Source organism: Equus caballus, chromosome 16, assembly GCF_041296265.1.
Source record: "Equus caballus isolate H_3958 breed thoroughbred chromosome 16, TB-T2T, whole genome shotgun sequence".
Lineage (NCBI taxonomy): Eukaryota > Metazoa > Chordata > Mammalia > Perissodactyla > Equidae > Equus > Equus caballus.
Window position 1 is genome coordinate 60,588,362 of NC_091699.1, and position 18,479 is coordinate 60,606,840.

The following is an 18,479-nucleotide window of genomic DNA, read 5'->3' on the forward strand; positions in this document are numbered from 1 at the left end:
GGACATTTGGGTTGTTTCCAGTGTGGGGCAATTATGAATAAAGCTGTTATAAAGCATTGTCTACCCTTTTTGTGTTCATAGTTTTAACCTCTAGTGCTCAGCAATTTTTATTGAGAAGTGTTTCTTGACCCTTAGAATACCCAGTCTTGTGGATTAGGGATTGCTCTGTCTCCATGGATCTTAGAACCTGACAGCTCTTAGAACACAACCTCAGAGGAAAACTCACATCCTCCTATCATCACTCAAAAAAGCTTCTAACTCTCTCTAGTGGAATTGGCAATCCTCATCTCTGCTTTTAATATGTTACGTTTTAAAAATAATTTTTAAATCAAATTAAATTCAAATTTATTCTGTTTGCTTTTAAATTTTACAGTATTCCTTTAATATTTTAGATCATAAAACATCAATCATGCAAATCCTACACTCTGACGAGAAGCTTCATGTTTTAGATCAGTGATTCTCAAATTGTGGCCCATTGACCAGCAGCATCAGCATCACCTGGAAACTTGTTAGATAGGCAAATACTTGAGCCTATCCTCTGATATCAGATGCTCTGATTCAGCAACTCTGGCAGGGGTCCAGCACTCTGTATTGGAATAAACCCTCCAAGTGATTTCTGATGCATGTGCAGGTTTGAGAACCACTGCTTTGGGGATGTGCCCTCCCGTGTGGTACAGAGGCAAGAATGCCATAGTCTCAGACTTCCCTTTGAGATGACATACTTACTTACTCACACTTACATCCTCTGTAATAAGATTCACTTAAGAAATAGGCTAGCTCATTTGTGGTAAAATATGGTCCTATATCACCAACCGACATGTGTAAGACAGATAGTGTAGTTCATTTTGGTCACTGGGGAAGAACTATGGAATCAAGACCTAAAATGTACAGAAATTCCTAACTCCTCATTTGAAACAATAAATTCACCACCCTATTCTCTATTCCCATCTTGTCATTTTATCAGTGCTGATCGATAGAGAACAGGGGCAAAAGCAAGATTCCTCTCTTCGTTGATTCTGTTCTGTAACCCTAGCCTTAATGGGATATTGTTCATTAGCAGTGAAATAGGTGAATTCAGAAGGAAAATGAAGTAGAAAAGCAGCTGGCTTAGGTCACTGCATCACAGATCTCAGAACAATAGGGATTTACTCTTTCTATAATACAATCAGATCGCAAATGTATATATATAATATAAATTATAAATTATATATGAAATATAAATTATAACATAAATATATGCGTATATTCATATATAAAGATGTATGTAAATATATACACACATATATGTTTATCAATGGGTATGCATATATACTTATTTCCTGTTAATTTATTCTCTTCAGGAAAAGATTCCCAACAATAAACTTGTGGGTAATCCCCTGGTCCCGGGCTAGTGTTTAGCCAAGTAAACCTAGCTAATGCATACAACGAATTCCACAGGTTAAGAAACTTAGAGCAATACGCTCAGTGTATTTAATGTATAATATACTGTAGTGATATCAAATAAATCCCTATGTTTACCCAGAGAGAATATTTCTAAGATTTTCCATTTCTTCAGGTTAGCCAAATGGGAAGACAAATAAGATTATTGGTTGTTAGTTTGGTTCAGGTCACGAAATACGATTTAAGCATTTAATTTAAAAAAGTAAGCATTGTCCCTAAATTTCTCTGTTCCAATATTTTAACAAAGCTGCTACTTTTGACAAATAATAAATAGGTTTATTATACCTACTACTTAGGTATACTACTACTTAACTTTTGTTTCAGGATAGGGCTGAAATTTCTGTTAACCTCACCACTTCCTTTATCTGAGAAACGGACTCCCTGAGGGTAGAAGGACAAAAAAGCCACTTTGATCCTGTACATCTGCCAAAAGCAACCGTCACCCTCTGTGCCCAACACACAAAAAGCACAGGCAAAGAATGTGTGTGTGCATGTGGGTTCCAGGTGTCTGGGGTTTGCTTGGTAGAAAACAAATTGAGGAAAAACAATCTATGAAGAAAGCTCACACCGGCTAATTCTAATTTAAATTTTCCCGAAGATAATTTCAGGGGAAGCATATCAGTAAAAACTGATGATTTCATCCCCGATATCAGTAAATTGATAAACATGTGTTGGCAGGTGGACCCAAAAAGGTTTATCTCCCTGGTATTAGTTTTTCCTCTTGAGGCAACGGCAGAGTATAAATAAATAGTGCAGCATTTTCCCCAATCTGACTAAGGGGTAGCTTAGAATGCATTTTTGAAGAGCAAAGCAATCTGCCTTAACCATAAAGAATCACAAAACAGTACCATCAAATATGTATTTAAAAGCCCAAATCTCGTGAATCCATTACAGAAAAAAAAAAAAATTGAAAGATAATTTTTCTTTAAACTCACCACTTAATAGGCATCTTCAGAAACATCTTTTTTCATCTATTTACTCAAAAAAAATTTTTAGTTAATATTTTCCCTTAGTCGTTTATCCCTGGGCATCTCTTCCTACTTAAGTGTAAACCATTGAGTTCTTTAAATCAATAGTGTTGTTTCAGACTAAGTCAGGTGGTGAGTAAACATACAGATTTAGACACGCTGTAGTTTTTTTTTCTTATTCTTTGCCTTAACTAGGTGACATGTATTGTTAACATCTTATAAAAGCCGGTGCAAAAGAATTTTGCCACACCCAAAATCATTTTGTTTATCTTTTTTCCCCAGTAATCCATGGACAGATAAAATACTTGTGACTCAAACTACAACTTTATAGCATTTTCAAAATGAGTATCGATATATAATTTCATCACATGTATTCTTATAAATAGGTTTCAATGTTTTAATGCATAAGTAGTCCCTGTAGGAGAAACTGGGAAGGAGATGATATTTCGATTATGTGGCAAGTATTTTACATATGGCAACGTATGGAGTGTTGTTGCCCACATATGGTAATAAGGAAATGGAGGCTCACAATGGTTAATTGACTTGGCCAGGCCAGTGACAGGAAGATATGGAATTTAAACTTAGGTCACCTTGACTGCAAGCCTGTAGCTTTCCCTGACATCAGAAGAGTGTCCAGAGGAGAGGTGGCATTAGGAGCTGAGAATCCATCATTGCCCCAAATGGCAGCCACAGGTATAGATCTGAGATGCATGCAGACAAATTTCTACCCACTCTATACCAGTTTCGAAAGCTAATTTTCGTAGCCTTCTTTTTCATGGCCCCACTACAAATCCTTCCACTACCCCTCGATTCTCAATTCCTGATCTTTAGATTAAGTCTAATCTCAGTGTTTCATACGGTTATCATGTAGTACAATGTAAATCATATTACAAAGAAAAATGAATTATACATTTTTTGTTTTCCTTAGACAAGAATATCCAAGAGTTGGGTTTTTTTTTTTTTTTTTTTTGGTGAGGAAGATTGGCCCTAAGCTAACATCTGTTGCCAATCTTCCTCTTTTTGCTTGAGGAAGATTGGCATTGAGCTACCATCCATTCCAATCTTCCTCTGTTTTGTGTGGGGGATGCTGCCAGAGCATGGCTTGATGAACGATTGTAGGTCTGTGCTGGGATCCGAACCCACAAACCCTGGGCTAAGCAGAACTTGCAAACTTAACCCCTATGCCACCAGGCTAGTCTCAAGAACCTCCAAGTATTTTTCCATGGTTGTGACCGCAACCAAGAGGCAAACTGATGTGGATATCACATAAGCACACAAGTCCTTTTCACGCAAGAGGCAGTTCATAAATATTAGTTGACATTTACACCACAAAACAAGAAAACAAATTATTTTCCAAAATAACAACCCCACAAGCAAGTTTTGATCAAAAATGAACCAAAGATAAATTCAGGTTGGTAGAGGAATGCTGATTTTTCCTTATCACTGTCCCTGTGGCTTCAGTAAGTGATACAGGCAACGGCAACAGAAATCTTAGGTCTCTATAGTGACAAGAATTTTTGCCTGGAAAGGGAAGGCAATTCAGAGCGCAAAAGGACCGAGTCACCTGAAGGAATTCTTGTAAAGCAGAGCAAATGGTACTGATGACCTCATCAATACAGAAATAAGTACAGGTTTCCTCCACAAACGGCCACTCTATAGCTTCCCTAAAAGTTTCAGAAAACCATCACAATTTTTCATTTAGATTTTCCGTAGTGTTTATGAGCGTACTTCATCAAGAGTACCCAAAAGTCGGCTTTCCATCAATTCAATACATTAGGTAACTTCGCCAAGACTTGGAGTGAAATATATCAGTCCTTTCAAGTCTGCAGATCTGAGTCTGTCTGGCTGCTGTAAATTCCTTGGCTAACAGGGCAAACCATTTGATCCCTGACTAAGCCCGAGGAGCTAACCTATAAACGATGAAACAAGTGGCATCTCCTCATCATTTCTGAAAACATCGAAAGCAATCTACGTCCACAGCCAGGTCAAAACAATAAGGTAACGTTTTCCAGTGATTTTAGAACAATTGATTTTTGAGCTCTCTTCTCCTGTTAGATCTGTCAGGCGAATCTCTGATTATACAAATGGCCTCTGCTGGATATAGCTATTGGTCTTATCTGCAAAGGGGACAAATCACAAGTCTACTGCAATTTTATTTGAAATCACTTCTAATTCTCAAAGTCCCAAATTGCTCCTGGAAGGGTGCTACGACTAAATTCTCTACACTATTTCTAGACAAATCTAAGAGCTCCAGTTAACTTTCTTTGTAAATACACATCAGAGACACAATCTTAGCCCAGGTGAGTCAGCTTTAGTAGATAATGAAATACTGTGTGGAATTTTGTGTATACAGGGAATTCTAAATCATTATCTATTTTTCAAGGTCGCTACTGCCCATCCAAGCTTATAAAAGATCAAACCCTGTTATCTGTGCAAAGGAGTATCTTCTAGAAAATAGTCTGGACTTTAGGTGTCCCCAGATGGCTTTTCCTCACTGAACTAGTGGCTTGGAAGTGCTTATCATCTATAGTATGGCTGCGCTGAAAACGAACTTCAATTCTGCATGAAAAAAATCCTCAAGATAACCATGACATCATAAAAACCTTCTCAAGAACGGGAGAGATCTTAAAGAGATGGTTTATTTACACGAGACCTATGGAATCAAGCAAAAGTAATGATAAAGACAAAACAAACGACAAACAAACAAAAAAGATGAGCACCAGGAAAAAATAAATCAGTAAGACTGAGCACTGGGCTAAGCACTTCATCTTTCATTCTTACAAAAAACCCATTTTAGAAATGAGGAAGCTGAAATTTAGAAAGCTTAAGACACTTACTAGTAAGTTGCAGAGTAGGATCTGAATCCAGGTCTGGGACCCCATATCCTCTTTTCTTAAGCATTCTTGATAAGATTCCTTTCTAAACATTCCACTCATTTCATAGCATTAGTGCTTATTTTCAAAGCTAAAAAAAGTCTAACCAAAATTTATGGACAATGCAACATAAAACTGATCCATGAATACTATTAAAAAGAAGTCATTGAATCACAGAAATTGTACGCTGGAAGAGATTTTAAAAATCATCTGATGGAATCTTGTTGCTTTATGGGTAACTTCTAAAAGTAGGTTCTTTTTCAGTGGTTCAGGGCAAGATATTTGAACATGAACGAGGGCTGGGGCCATGTATCCAGACACCTCTCTGCTTCCAAATATTGAAATCTTTATCTCTGCCAATGGAAAGAATTGCATCTTTTTAAAAAAAATAATCATCTTTCAAGTAACCTATAGACCAAATCTTTTGCTCATCTGAAATCATATGTAATCCAGAACCATATGTAATCCATCTCCCTTTAATTTTTAACCTATTAAGGACTTTCTTAATATTCTGGAAATATTTTGGTTTCCTTTCTCAAACACTCTGTCGTGGAATCTCACAACAAACTCAAAGAATAATTTGCCTTTAGAAAAACCTCCTTTTTAATTCTAAACAGATATTTTGGTATGATCTGATATGAATTTGAACTTTGTTTGCAGTTTATAATTCCAATTCAATTTGAATCAGTTGCCTGTAGCTTTAGCAATATTGTAAACTTATGATTTTATAAAGTCAAAAAGAGAAGATGGATGAATGGCTCATCCCAATTCCATATACATTTGTCTTAATCACTTGATTTCCTTTCTCATATTAGAGAGCTTCCTAACTGATAGTTTTAGTTTGCAGTCTATTATCATCAACAGAACTTTTTCCTAGAAACTTACTAATGGTGCTCTTCCTTCCATATTTGTTTTCTAGAAACAATATGGTTTCTACCATTGAGGTATATTCCTTATCAACTTTTCTAATAAACTTTACTGCAAAGAAATATTTTCCTAATTTGTCAAAATTAATTCATACTGCATTATCATCCAAGATATTGTCCAGCTATGATTTTGGAGTTTCCTTATCTTCTCCATCACTCAAGTCACTGTTCAAACTGTTAAAATGCATTTATCTCTCTCAAATGCCTATAAAATCCTACACAGAAAATTTCCCAAATATTTAGTATGAGACCTGACACACAGGAAACCCCCAACAAGTACTTGAAAGACAAGAATGAACAAATGAGTGAATAATCGTGATATATCTGATGCAAAGACAAATCTTGCTGAATGCCACACAAGAACTCAGCTCTCCTCAACTCACCTTTCATGGAAGTTCCCTTACTTTGATATAGTGCCGTCCAGAATATATTTTTCTGGCTTCCTGATGAGAATACCAGCTGTGTCAGAATGTATTGCTTTCTACGTATTCCTAAAGCCTGCCACAGTCTCAGAGAAGAAAGAGAAGGTACTAAGTTTTGGTTTTCTTTGGGAAGTGGATGGGTGAGTAGAAGTTCATTCAATCAGAACTACAATTAACATATCTTAAAATGTAGGAGGGAAATTAAGAAAGCAAACTCATGGCACCCTTAATCAGCTGGATCTCTTTCTTTTAGACTGGATTATTTTTATAGATAGGGGTAAACATTAATCCAGTTCTCAATGGTCCTGAGTGGATTAAATGGTCTGCCAGTTAACCCTGGTTAATCCTATCGCTATTCCCATACAGCAGGAAGAGAAGGGTGACTTGGTTAGAGCTGTTCTGCTTAAGGTTTGGAAGCCCTCAATTTGTCATTATTCTCCTCTCCCTCCCTCCCTCCCCTCTGCCTTGTAATCCAGCACTGCCGACTGCCCAATCCTTTAAAGGAATGAATTCTTTCCCCACATCCTGGATCACCTTCACTACGGTTAATCTCTCCAAAGGCACATATCCAGTAAACAGGAGTTGTCTCTGGCTTTGTGCACCAATGATTTGGAAATTGTTTGTGAACTTGCCTTTGTCCCATCCCCTCACCAAAGACCATCTTAATTGAGTGTTAACTGCAATTCCCTTCCACGTAGATGGAAAAGTGATCTAGGTACTCAGTTTAGGCAGATTGAAGTTTCAAGGGCCTTGTTATTCCTGTAGAAGCCCTAGTCACTGCCTGAGATGTGAAGAAGAAACTTCTTTGTAAAAGCCAAAATAATCTCTAGGGCATTAGATCTCTAGATCTACATACAAGGGCATGTTTTTGTTCTCTTTTTCAGAAAGATGCATGTCAAATCCACTTAAGCTGAAACGTTAGGGGAAAAAATACAATTAAAACCTTACTTAGAGTTGATTTTAAGTCCTGAATATTAGAGGTCATCAACAATCGAAAGGTCAATTTTTAATTCAACAAACGTTGATTAAATCTCCACAGCATGCAAGCAAGAACTGCTAAGGACAGCGAAAAAATATATTGGGAAATATGCTTTTGGGCTAAATTACTTTTTTGTTTAATGTGAGTTAAATGACTGTTGTATTGAAGCATGTGAATTATGCTGATTATATATATATTATATATATATATACATATATAGCTTTATTTTGAGATACCTTCTAAGAAGTTTCATTGGATAACTTTCTGATTGTACTACCCCTCAGAAGAATGGCTGATATCCAAATTACAATAAAAAGTAAAATGCGATTATCTGACAAATTTACTGCTTTGCGTGGCTCACCTTCTGTGCTGAACACTACTTGTGGTTCTGTATTTCCTGATAGAGGAACGAACTGATTAAACCTCAATTATAAGAGAAGCCTTTTCCCTCCTCTGGCCATTTTCACACAGGTGCAGAAATGACTCATTTCAGCAAAATTAAGCGCAGATACTTTAGGAGCTGAAGCCGGATTGGCTACCAGTCCAAACAGCTTCACTCAGTGCTTGGAGACAGGAAACCAAAGCTTTCTGTGGGAGTGCCAGGAGCCCATCAGCGAGCCCAGAGCCCCGCTTGCTTTAACGTCTCAGAGACAGGAGAAAAATGTTTCCGTCTCCCGTGCCACGCCAGTAAATCTGCTGCTTACTGGCTCTCCTGCATCAGCGCAGGATTTAAGGTTATTCTTTCATGGATCCGTTCCAACTTCTTCCTATTCCTATTTGATTCTTTAGCCACCCCTTTTAGATAACAGAAATTACATGATTAAAATGTTTTGGAGAAACAATACCTTATGTTCATTTTTTAGACAATTCTGAATTGGGCCATCCCTTCCTTTAGAGACTGACAGAAGATAACCACCTTATTAAGCATCATGATCCTTACACAACGCATATCTCCTAGATTAGTTACCTCCTTCACTTGGCCTTCAATATTTCATAGGCACAGAAAGAGTAAAGCTTTCTCCAATTTTACCCATTAAAGTTGTTATTGGGTAGAAACAGAAGAGAGCTGTACTCTAAATTATTTTTTAAAATTCTTAAAAGGTTTTTCTCATTTATGTAATCAAGTTAAATCTCTCTCTAATTTTTTTTTTTATATGGAAAGATGGTTTCTTTTTAGTGAATAATACCTATGTGCCGGGTACTTTGTTTCTGCCTCAATCCAGCAAGATAGGTCTTATCCTACACTACATATGAGAAAATTGAAGTAATGAGGAATTAACTAAATTGCTAAAGTCATATAACTAGCAATGTGTTCAGAGTGGACTGGTGTCCTGTAGAAAGTATGACACATGAGGAGGTTTAGAGTCGTGGCCATTGTCACACTGTTAGCTATTTCCTCAGACCCAGAAGCCAAACACCAGGACTAGCTGCTCAGGCAGTAATTTGCATATTTATGGTGGTAAGTTTTGGAGAAGTCAGATTTGAATACATCACTGCATTTAGACCTTGTTTCCCAGACCTTTTATTTTAATCCAAGTTTTGCACATTTATCTAACCTACAGAATCCCATGGAAACCCTCGAACCTCTGCGGTAAAGCCTTCCTTCGTCACACACGGCAGTCACCTACTCGCACTCAAATAAGGCCCCAGTCTACCTTCGGTATACATCCCCTCCGTTAGTTTTAACATGACTTTCAATTGGAAGCCCCACTGAGTTCAAAATATCTCTCTGTCTACATCTTCCCACATCATATCTAACAAATCATGCAGACATTACAATCATTTGTGCAATAAAATAACATCCCTCTCGGAGGGATAGTTGCATCCTTTTCCTAGAATATTCAGAATTTTCTTAAGATATAAACTCTCTCACATTTAACTATGTATACTCTACCACCTTGATGCTGGAAAAAACCACTAAAAACTAAGTTATCCATAGTTCTGGATGAAGATGATAATTATAATAATAATTAAAGATTAAAGCATCCAGTTGTGAGAGCGCTTAACTGTGTTTGAGCAGAGAGCAACAGCATGTACACGCAACATGATTGCATGCTTTATTATTTTATCTTTCCAGAACTCTGTTAGGGATTATGTGGAAATTTCAGGGCTGGGGAAAGATTTTAATCTTTACAAAGGAAATATGTACTGTGACGGAAGCTAAATCAGCACCAGAGTGAAAAAAATGAAGGATCATTAGTACCAGTTAGCTGTTTCCAGTGGGATTTTGAATTCATCTTTAGTGTGATGCCAGTTGTTGGTAATTTGCTAAAATTCTTACAATACCAGCATATCTAAGTACCTTTAAAATAAAAAGAAAACTACGTAATTTCAAAATGTTAGCTCGATCGTTCCCATAAGCCAGATCAAAGAAATAGGATCATAGATATGACTGCAAATTCTTGACAATTAATTAATTTGGCAGAATTCAATGCAATTTTAACACAACTATGTGCTACATTGACTAGAAACCTTAACCTTCTTTCTCAAATAAAAGGAAATAAAGTGCCATATTTCCAAACCAACTTTTTTTAGTGCTCTCATTTAAAAAAAAAAAAAAGTTTTAAAGAAGCAATGAGTATTTGAAGCTTGCAAATGATTCTGTAATCTTGATTCTGTCACATACTCATATGGAATCTACTTATTTTCTGTCCAACACCTCTTCGATGATTAAATTAAGTTGGATGCCAGCAACATTGAGATTTTCACCAGTTACGTGCATATTAACAAGCAAAATGCTAAGAAAAACATGTCCATGCAAAGTATAGATATTTTCTTATCAATAAATATTAGACTTCACTTGAGGATTTTAGCTTGTGGTTTTGGAAACATTAAAAAGCTGAAAAAATAATTTGAAAGCTTTTTATTTTCCAATTGAGTGTATGAGCAAATAAAAATTAAACAACTTTGTGTAGTGGCCGAATTTCAGTGTTTCTGTGCCCTTCCTTCACTCTGTTGACCCACGGATTGATTTTTCTAGATCTACGTAACAGTGATAAGATCACCTGAAAGGAACTCAAATTACTGAACAAATTAGATGATAGCTACGCCTTTGATTTACATGTCAAAGGATATTATATTTGGACTTATAGGACCATAAAACTTTTAGAAACTGATGTTCCATGTTATTCTCTGAAGATGTTGAAATATTTTACCTCAATTATTGGTATTGATTCTCAATTTCAACTAGGTCAAAATATAACAACATGGATTAATTTTCTTTTTCCTTTAAGGTATGATTCTACGGACTAGACTGTTCTAAAGTGAGTATTGTATCTTGGCAATTAGAAGAAAATCTGTTAAATGAGCACCATTCCTCTGGTTTCCGTTTCCCTCGAGATGGTCCTCATTCTTATCTCAAGTATTTAATGTGCAATAAAGAAGTAAACAACGATAAAACAAATGTAAGAGAATGAGTTTCCAATATTAAGAATTCCAACACTAAAACTGATTGAGAAGTCATGGGGTTCTTCTTTTGCATGTTCGTATCACAAGGACTTATTTTTCTAGCTTGTGTAGGCATCAGGCAGAGATTACTGGGTTTATCTAGGTAAACAAGCTTTGTGAATAAGTCTCAATGAAAAAATCCTGCAGGAAAAAAGCTGCATATTATCTTATGCGATTCTGCATTGAAATATGAGCCACAATATGCCAAATAAATCTCTACAAAATTTGCTGAAATATTTGAAACAAAAAGTGACGTAATTGTTTTCCTGTTAAAAATCTTGAATCCTTCCTTCCCATTGAAATCATACTTTATTTTTATTTATCCTAAAACCAATGTTAATATTTACAGAAGTGATTTTGGTTAACAAAATCTTAATACTTGTTATGTTATCCACAATGATTTCTAATTTAAGAATTGTTGTATCATTTTGGAGTAGTGTGAAATGTGAGAGGCCTATTTTTAAAAGAGATAATTAGCAGTGGACCCCTCTTCCCTTTACCTGGAAAATATGAAATTACTTTCTATTGCTAGATGAAAGGAACAATTGCAAAGTATATTACTTAAAAACTGTTGTGTGAATTTACGACTGAGGAATAATTATAAATATGCGCCTTGAGTGAGACAAATTTGTACTAATTCTTTGACATTTTAACGTCGCAATTGAAATTTTATCCTAATAGATCTCATTTGATTATAAAACATAAAAAATCTTATATAACCTGTGGCACTGACATGTAAATTAAGCAGGAGTTATAAAAAACTGCCAAAGAAATTTCCTTGGGACAAGTATGTAGAGGAATTGAAAATATTCATCTACTGCGGCCGTGGACAGTGGGGTAACACTCTCTCTACCTGGCGATATTAAGATCTATGCTGGCAGCCAGAAAAGAAGAACATAACATAATGCTAAGGATTCAATTTGAAAGTAGAGAAGAGTCATTTTGGTGTATTCAAGTCAATCCTCTTATTTTTTCAATATCCCCCCAATTGTCCTGATATAATTATTTCAATTCACTTTTTAGTTTACCTGCATAGCCATTCCCCAGGGCACAGATATGTACCACTAATTTTAGAGAAAGGTACATTCAAAATCTTATATGGGCATTTCATGCCTTAACAAAATATCACCAGACTACACAAGATTTTGAGACCACAAGATAACAGTGTTATCAAACACTAAAAAGCTGCAAATGAACTTGATAACCTGTCTCAAGCACTTTATTCTTTCTCAAGCATATTATATTAATGTATACAATTTAAATACCTTGTGTAACTCAGCTCATATCTAATCCTCATAGAAATAAAGTGATTGTGATGTAAATACAAGTAATAAATACGTTAAACATCCAAGGACAAGTTTTATCCAAGATGAGAAAAATTAGTTTAAATTATAAGACTCTGAGGCACTGAAAAAATCAGTTTATTAGAATTCGGCATAAGTATACCTTAAAAGAAACTAACACTCAGAAGCAAAGAAAGCCTGAGAAAAACAAATCTAGTCACAGATACATCTTGCTAATATTCTTTTTCATTTTCAATAGTCCTTCAGCATTTGCTTATGCCACTGCTTGAAATCATTATACTTAACTTTAAATGTTAGAATTTAAAAAAGCAAAGTCAGCAGAAATTTAGAGCCTCTGGAATCACAGATTTCCTAAAAAATTGAGATCCTTTGTCTAAAGAGAGGGAGTATATGTTTTATAAGTTCATCATCACTGACTTGAAATATGTTCAGAACTTTCCAGGTGACATAATGCATTTTTAAGGAAGCCAATTCTTTTTCTGATTAGAGATTCACAAATTTCTAAACACACTACCACCGTGTGGTATCAGTCAGAATGATGCCAGTACTTACCATTTGAAGAAATGGCTTTCGGTGTCGACATCACTTTTAAGTCCCATATTCTTTCCTGGCCTTGTTGCAAAGCAGAGCTGAATTAAACTAACTTATATACAAATGGTTCATTTGCAATTTCCAACCCCATGGGCTTCAAACTGTCTCCTTATACTAATGAGAATCGTATTCACTTCTGGCTACGTTGTATTTGTGTCTTCAGTGGCTGACTCATTCCACAATCTACTCATGTAGCTTATCATTATCTTGTCCACAGACAAAACACACACTGAATTCAGATGAGAATGGCCCACTGACTTGAGAATCTGGAGGAAGGTATCAGCATTGTGGTCCAAATAGCATGACCACTAAGGGAAATATTACAGCTAGTGTGGATTAACTCCCCCCTCTGGAAGCACAAAGTGGAAAACACAAACAACATCAACAAAAAATTACAGCAACTCCTTGCAATGTATTTCCCTTAGTATTTTATTTTCTTTTTGAATTATTTTTCATAAAAATTGGCAAAATCCAGAACAACTTTGTACATTGTTCTAACAGCTTCATCGAACAATAATTTTATGACTCACTTCTCCACTTAAAAGAAACTTCTCGCTTTCTCTTACGTTTATTAATTTTGAAACTGCTTAACATTTGTCTAATTAACTGCACTCTGAACAAAGAAATAAACTGATTCGAGTGTGTTCTTCATACGAAAATGAGCAACAGAGACCTTTCTTATTGAACATCCTCACTTTCTACCTCAAGACAGGTGTTCTGCATATATGCAAATACTGCAGACAGATGGCTTCCTATGTTTTAAGCACTATAATATTAAGACCTTTCCCCCTTATTATAACATTCCCAAAATTATCAGTGCCACCTCTGCTTATCTACATTTTAAAAATATTTAACCTTCAGTAAGATCATCTGTTGTGCTGATATCAAAGTAAGGAGAGAAAACAACTCAGATATTCTATCAAGTTCAACCAAAACTTCCTGCTTCCCTTAGTTGCCACAATTCTGGACCTAGACTCCAAGTTTATAAAAGAAAATGAAAAAAAAATTCACAAGGCAGAGCTTCAAGTTATCATAATATCTTAGAAGGATGTTAGTTATTTTATGCCCAGAACATTTTACAAGCTCCAAAACCTTCACTAGAACAATATTTTAGGAATCTGAAATTATTTCTGCACTTCTCACCACCCAAGAATCTGACAGCTTGTATTAAAAATAGTAAGTATGCAGGAACTCCCTGGTTACTATCTCCCTTAAGTTTTAAGGCACTCAAATCATTGAGTCTTCTTTCTAAGAATTACGGAAGAGGCTGAAGAAAACGCATATCAAATTCATCATGTGTAATTTTCTCACTAAAATCAATCGATTTCTGTTAGTACCACATATTAGGACTAATTAAAATTACCATATCCAGCAGCCAGTCTGTACCTTTCCAGATATCCTTCTCCAGTATCCATAACCACGCACTGCTCTGTCTTCCATCATGCTTCTTTTATTGCTGAGTGAGGCGCTCGCTCCTTCATTAAATAGCATTAAAAATAGACTGCACAGAACTCCCCAGTGGAGCATGCTCGAACAGGGCTAATGCCATAGTTCTCAAGGTAACCATACTCAGCTGGGATCTAAGAGGGAAAGCCACTGGGAGATCAGCAATTTGCGAATCTAATAGCGCACATGAACCTGTCTCGGTCTGATCTGAATACTATAGGAGAGAAATCAGTGTGTAGTGAAATTAAGTCACCGAGAAGCTGAAAGTCAATTTCTGGAGCTATATGAGTTTCTTTAAATATCCCTCACCTAAACAAAGTACTCTGTTAAACAGGCGTTTATCTATAGCAACTTAGTTATATTATTTATCAAATAACATAACTCATGTCTAGAAAGGGCACAGTATGACATGTATGCATAGCAGTCTAAATGTCTTAAAAATTGCATTTAAACCAAATCATAATAGTATTGATAAGCAAAGACAGTCATAGGTTAGCCTCATATCTTTTGTGATAAGGAAGTGTATTCCTTAAAGAATACACTAAACTCACTTTCCAGAAAATTTAAAAATATTCTACTAGTGGAAGTGATCCAAAGAAATAAAAGAAAGTGATAAGAAAGGAAATACAGCATCGAACACAAATACATACCTTAAAAATCCATATAAACCTGAGAAGGGTGCATACATAATTTCCCACATGCGATCCACATTAGAAGTGCAACAGAAGCAGAAACAATTACCGTGAAGATAGTCGATTACTGAACTATTTGAACAAAACATAGCTACAGCTCTCAGCTTCCAAATGACTGCCTTTTGTGAAAATGACATTAACTAAAATCCTATTAAGACATGCAAGCCCTGTGGTAACACAAATACAGAGGATCAGAGGACTAGGTGCATTTATTTTAAAGTATGTGTCAAAGGTTTTCTAACTTTTACCAAATGAAAAAATGATTTCCTGTCGCCTCTATTTCTGTTTTCTTCAAACAATCACAGCAATTTCGACCACCAAAGTGGATGAAGAGGTGGGAATCATTTGGCTTTCTTCAGTATTTGAACGAACGCTTGTACAGATTCATTTTAACTTTGGGGGAATGTCATTCTTGTTTGGAGAAGCTGAACTGTCATACCAAGAGATTAAAAAAAATCAGAAATCGAAATAGCTATCTGCACTCTAAACACATGCTCATGAACGTGATTTCTCCCAGCCTGGCATTGTACTTACTAGCTTCACATCCCTCTAACTTTCAATTCCCTCTTTGTTTTTCCTCTTGGGCTTGGACTGTTCTTATCCGGTATCTTCGGAAGGTGATCGAGAACTGAACCTGAGCAGCTGTCAGTAACCACATCCACTCCAGCTCTGTTGCTATGCATAAACACTGAATGAGTCAATTTCTCTTCCTAGGAAACTTTCTAAACACCTGTCTAATTCAACTCAATTCTATCCCCATATCTACAACCTGAGCCAGATGACATTAAATTGGAGGTTGCCATGAAACACGGATATCAAACATGTAAAACTAAAGCTGAACATCTTCTTTTTCCCCTTAACCCCCTGGGAGGCAGGACCCCAACTCCTCTGAGGACAACAAACACTATAACTTTTTGCCTCTTACATAACTCTCTTTCAAATGAAATAAGAGCATTCCAAAGTTTCGACCATGAAACCTGCATAAATCATTGTAGACTTCTCCGATGAAAACAACTGCCCTTTTCAATTCTCTTCCAGGTTTCCATTTCGGCCTCATTTGGGGGAGGGGGAGTTTACCCCTCCTTTGACGAAACACAAAAACACAATACATATATAACAACAGCTTTCTACAGACACGAAGGAGAAATACAGACGAGAAACAATTGCAAAGAAAAGCACAGATACACGGCAGAAAGGAGGAGAAAATAAATCACAAAAGGCGTGCAATGTTCACGTCGGAAGACCTTGATTATTACCTTGACCGAACAGTGGATATCCCCCCAGCGTCTTGGTGCCTTGATTGATTTGATTTAGTTTTTGGCTTTTATTAATATTATTATTTCTCAATGATTGATTTGGCTGGATTTGTTTGGTTTGGCTTGGCTTTTTTTTTTTTTTTTTTGGTCGATTTATTTAACTGCTGGTAAAGGAGCTTTCTGCAGCGTCGGCTGGGATCCTCGCAGGGCTGTGGCGGCCAAGGCTGCGGCGACGGTGGTGGCTTCGGCTGGCGACCCTACTGCCCCTGCTGCTTGTCGCAGCTCCGGACGCGCTCAGGGGGAGCCGCCGCCGCCTTCTCTGCCCGGCTGGCTGCAGGGAGTGAACGTGCCCCCACCTCCTGTCTGCCAGTCTGTCCCTCTGCACGTCTGTTTGTCTGACCGTCTGTGGCTCAGCCTGGCAGCTCAGCGCGGGATTCTAGCTTTCCTGCGCTCCGCTCTCCGAGCTGCCACTCTCGCTGGCTGTCAGTCCGTGCATAAGTCAATCTGTCCGTCCCTCCGCGTCTCGGTCCGCCTAGCGATGCAGGGTCCCTCTTCCCATCTTCTGAGCCCGCATCTCTCTCCCTCTCCCACCAGTGTCCCGGTTGCTTCCCTCGGACAGAGGAGGGCGTCTGGAAGGGAGGGAGCACGCGAGTGCTACGCTCTCTCTCTTTTTCTCACACACTCTCTCTCTCTTTCGTTCTCTCTCTCCCTCTCTCTGCGTTCCAGTCTCCCTGTCTCAAGCTGTCTAACTGCTCCCACCTGTCCGTTGCTCTGTCACTCTGTCAGTCCTACCCTGAGCCAGCCAGCCTCGGTCCGTCCTTCGGTCCCTCGTCCCCTGCCTCCCCGCCTCCGCCGTCTGCCCCTCCGCCGGTCCCTGCCCTCCCACGCGGCTGGCACTGTCGCCGGGGGCGGCGCCCGGCTCCTCCCCGCAGCCCCGGCCGCGTCCGGTCCCCGCCCGGGCTGGAAGCAACGGGTGTGTTGCATGTGGCCCCGCAGCTGCTCCGGCTGCAGACTCCAGTCTCTGCCACACCCGGGAGATGGCTGCGGCTGGGTGCCTGCGGGTACCCAGGCCTCTCGGCCACAGGGCGCGGGCAGAGGTGGCCCAGTTGGAGCGCGGGCACCTGCCCGGTGCGCCCGGCGCGCGCGGAGCCATCCGTTCCCCTGGCCGTTCTCCGCCGGCCCGAAGGCTAGAGACAAAGCGCATGAGCCACGCGCGGCGGCGTGAGCATCATTAATCAGAGAGAAAACTGGCACGTTGCCCCCTGCCCCTCACACTGCCTCCCCGCTCCCCGCCGGCACGCGCGCCTCCCCCCGCCCCGGGCCGAGCCCTCCCGCGTACCGCTCCGGGGCGCCGCCCGACTCCGGCGGCCGCTTGGCGCACCGCGCTCACTCCCTTCCTGCGGTGCTCACTCTCCAGGCCAACTCTGTAGAGAATACCCCACAGTAATAACACTTCACTCCACCCAATGGATCCAGTAGCCTCAGAGCTCTCAGAGATTCTCGGCTTAGAGCAAGACCCGAAGTCCCGGTGTGCAGCGCCAAGTGTCCTCCCCGTGGGCGACTTCCCGGTCCGCTGCCCACCGGCTCGCTGCTCTGGAACCACAGAGGTGCCGCAGAGACCCGGGCAGGGCAGGGCGTGGGGCGGCGAACAGAGTTGACATCCGAAGAAATAAAAGCGCTGCATTTCCCGTTTGTTCTGGAGATGTGCTATTTTTGTTATCTGTAATTCATTTTTTTTCATTGTCTAGGGGCATATACTACCAAAAAAAAAAAAAAAAAAAATCTTGGAAGAATGGGAATACATTTCCGGAATACCGCCCACCCCTCGGGAGTGAATGTAGTCTACTTTTCCAACATTATAGGTCACCAGTCAAGATATATCACTCTGGCTTTCTGCCCCCAGCTGAGAGCAAAGCTTTTGATTCTGGGCTTCTTTGCTAGGTTATTATTAATGTGAAGCAAAATTATAGTTGTACACGCCTGCATGGAATTGCCAAAGCTCTTTTTGACAGTATCCAGCAATTCAGCTTCTGAAATGCAGACTCTGGATGACTATAGATCTGGTGCAATGAACGCCCCATCCCACAATAAACTGAAGAGGAGAAAATCAACTTTTACCAGCTGCAATTAGTAAC

General features: G+C 38.7%; 1 protein-coding gene across 31 annotated transcripts in view; it reads right to left on the reverse strand.

Moving 5' to 3' along the window:
- Positions 1-18,050, reverse strand: part of ARPP21 (cAMP regulated phosphoprotein 21) — a 153,097-nt gene extending 135,047 nt beyond the window's left edge. For 6 of the 31 annotated variants that reach the window (XM_070238985.1, XM_070238981.1, XM_070238978.1 and 3 more), the window contains exon 1: positions 16,345-17,202. The gene's annotated coding sequence lies outside the window, so the exon portion shown is untranslated. Of the gene's footprint in view, positions 1-12,911; positions 14,236-14,313; positions 14,446-15,622; positions 15,997-16,344; positions 17,240-17,683 lie in introns of those variants that run through there. The other 25 variants (XM_014731809.3, XM_014731806.3, XM_070238970.1 and 22 more) reach the window with 13 other exon arrangements.
- Positions 18,051-18,479: the final 429 nt, after the last annotated feature.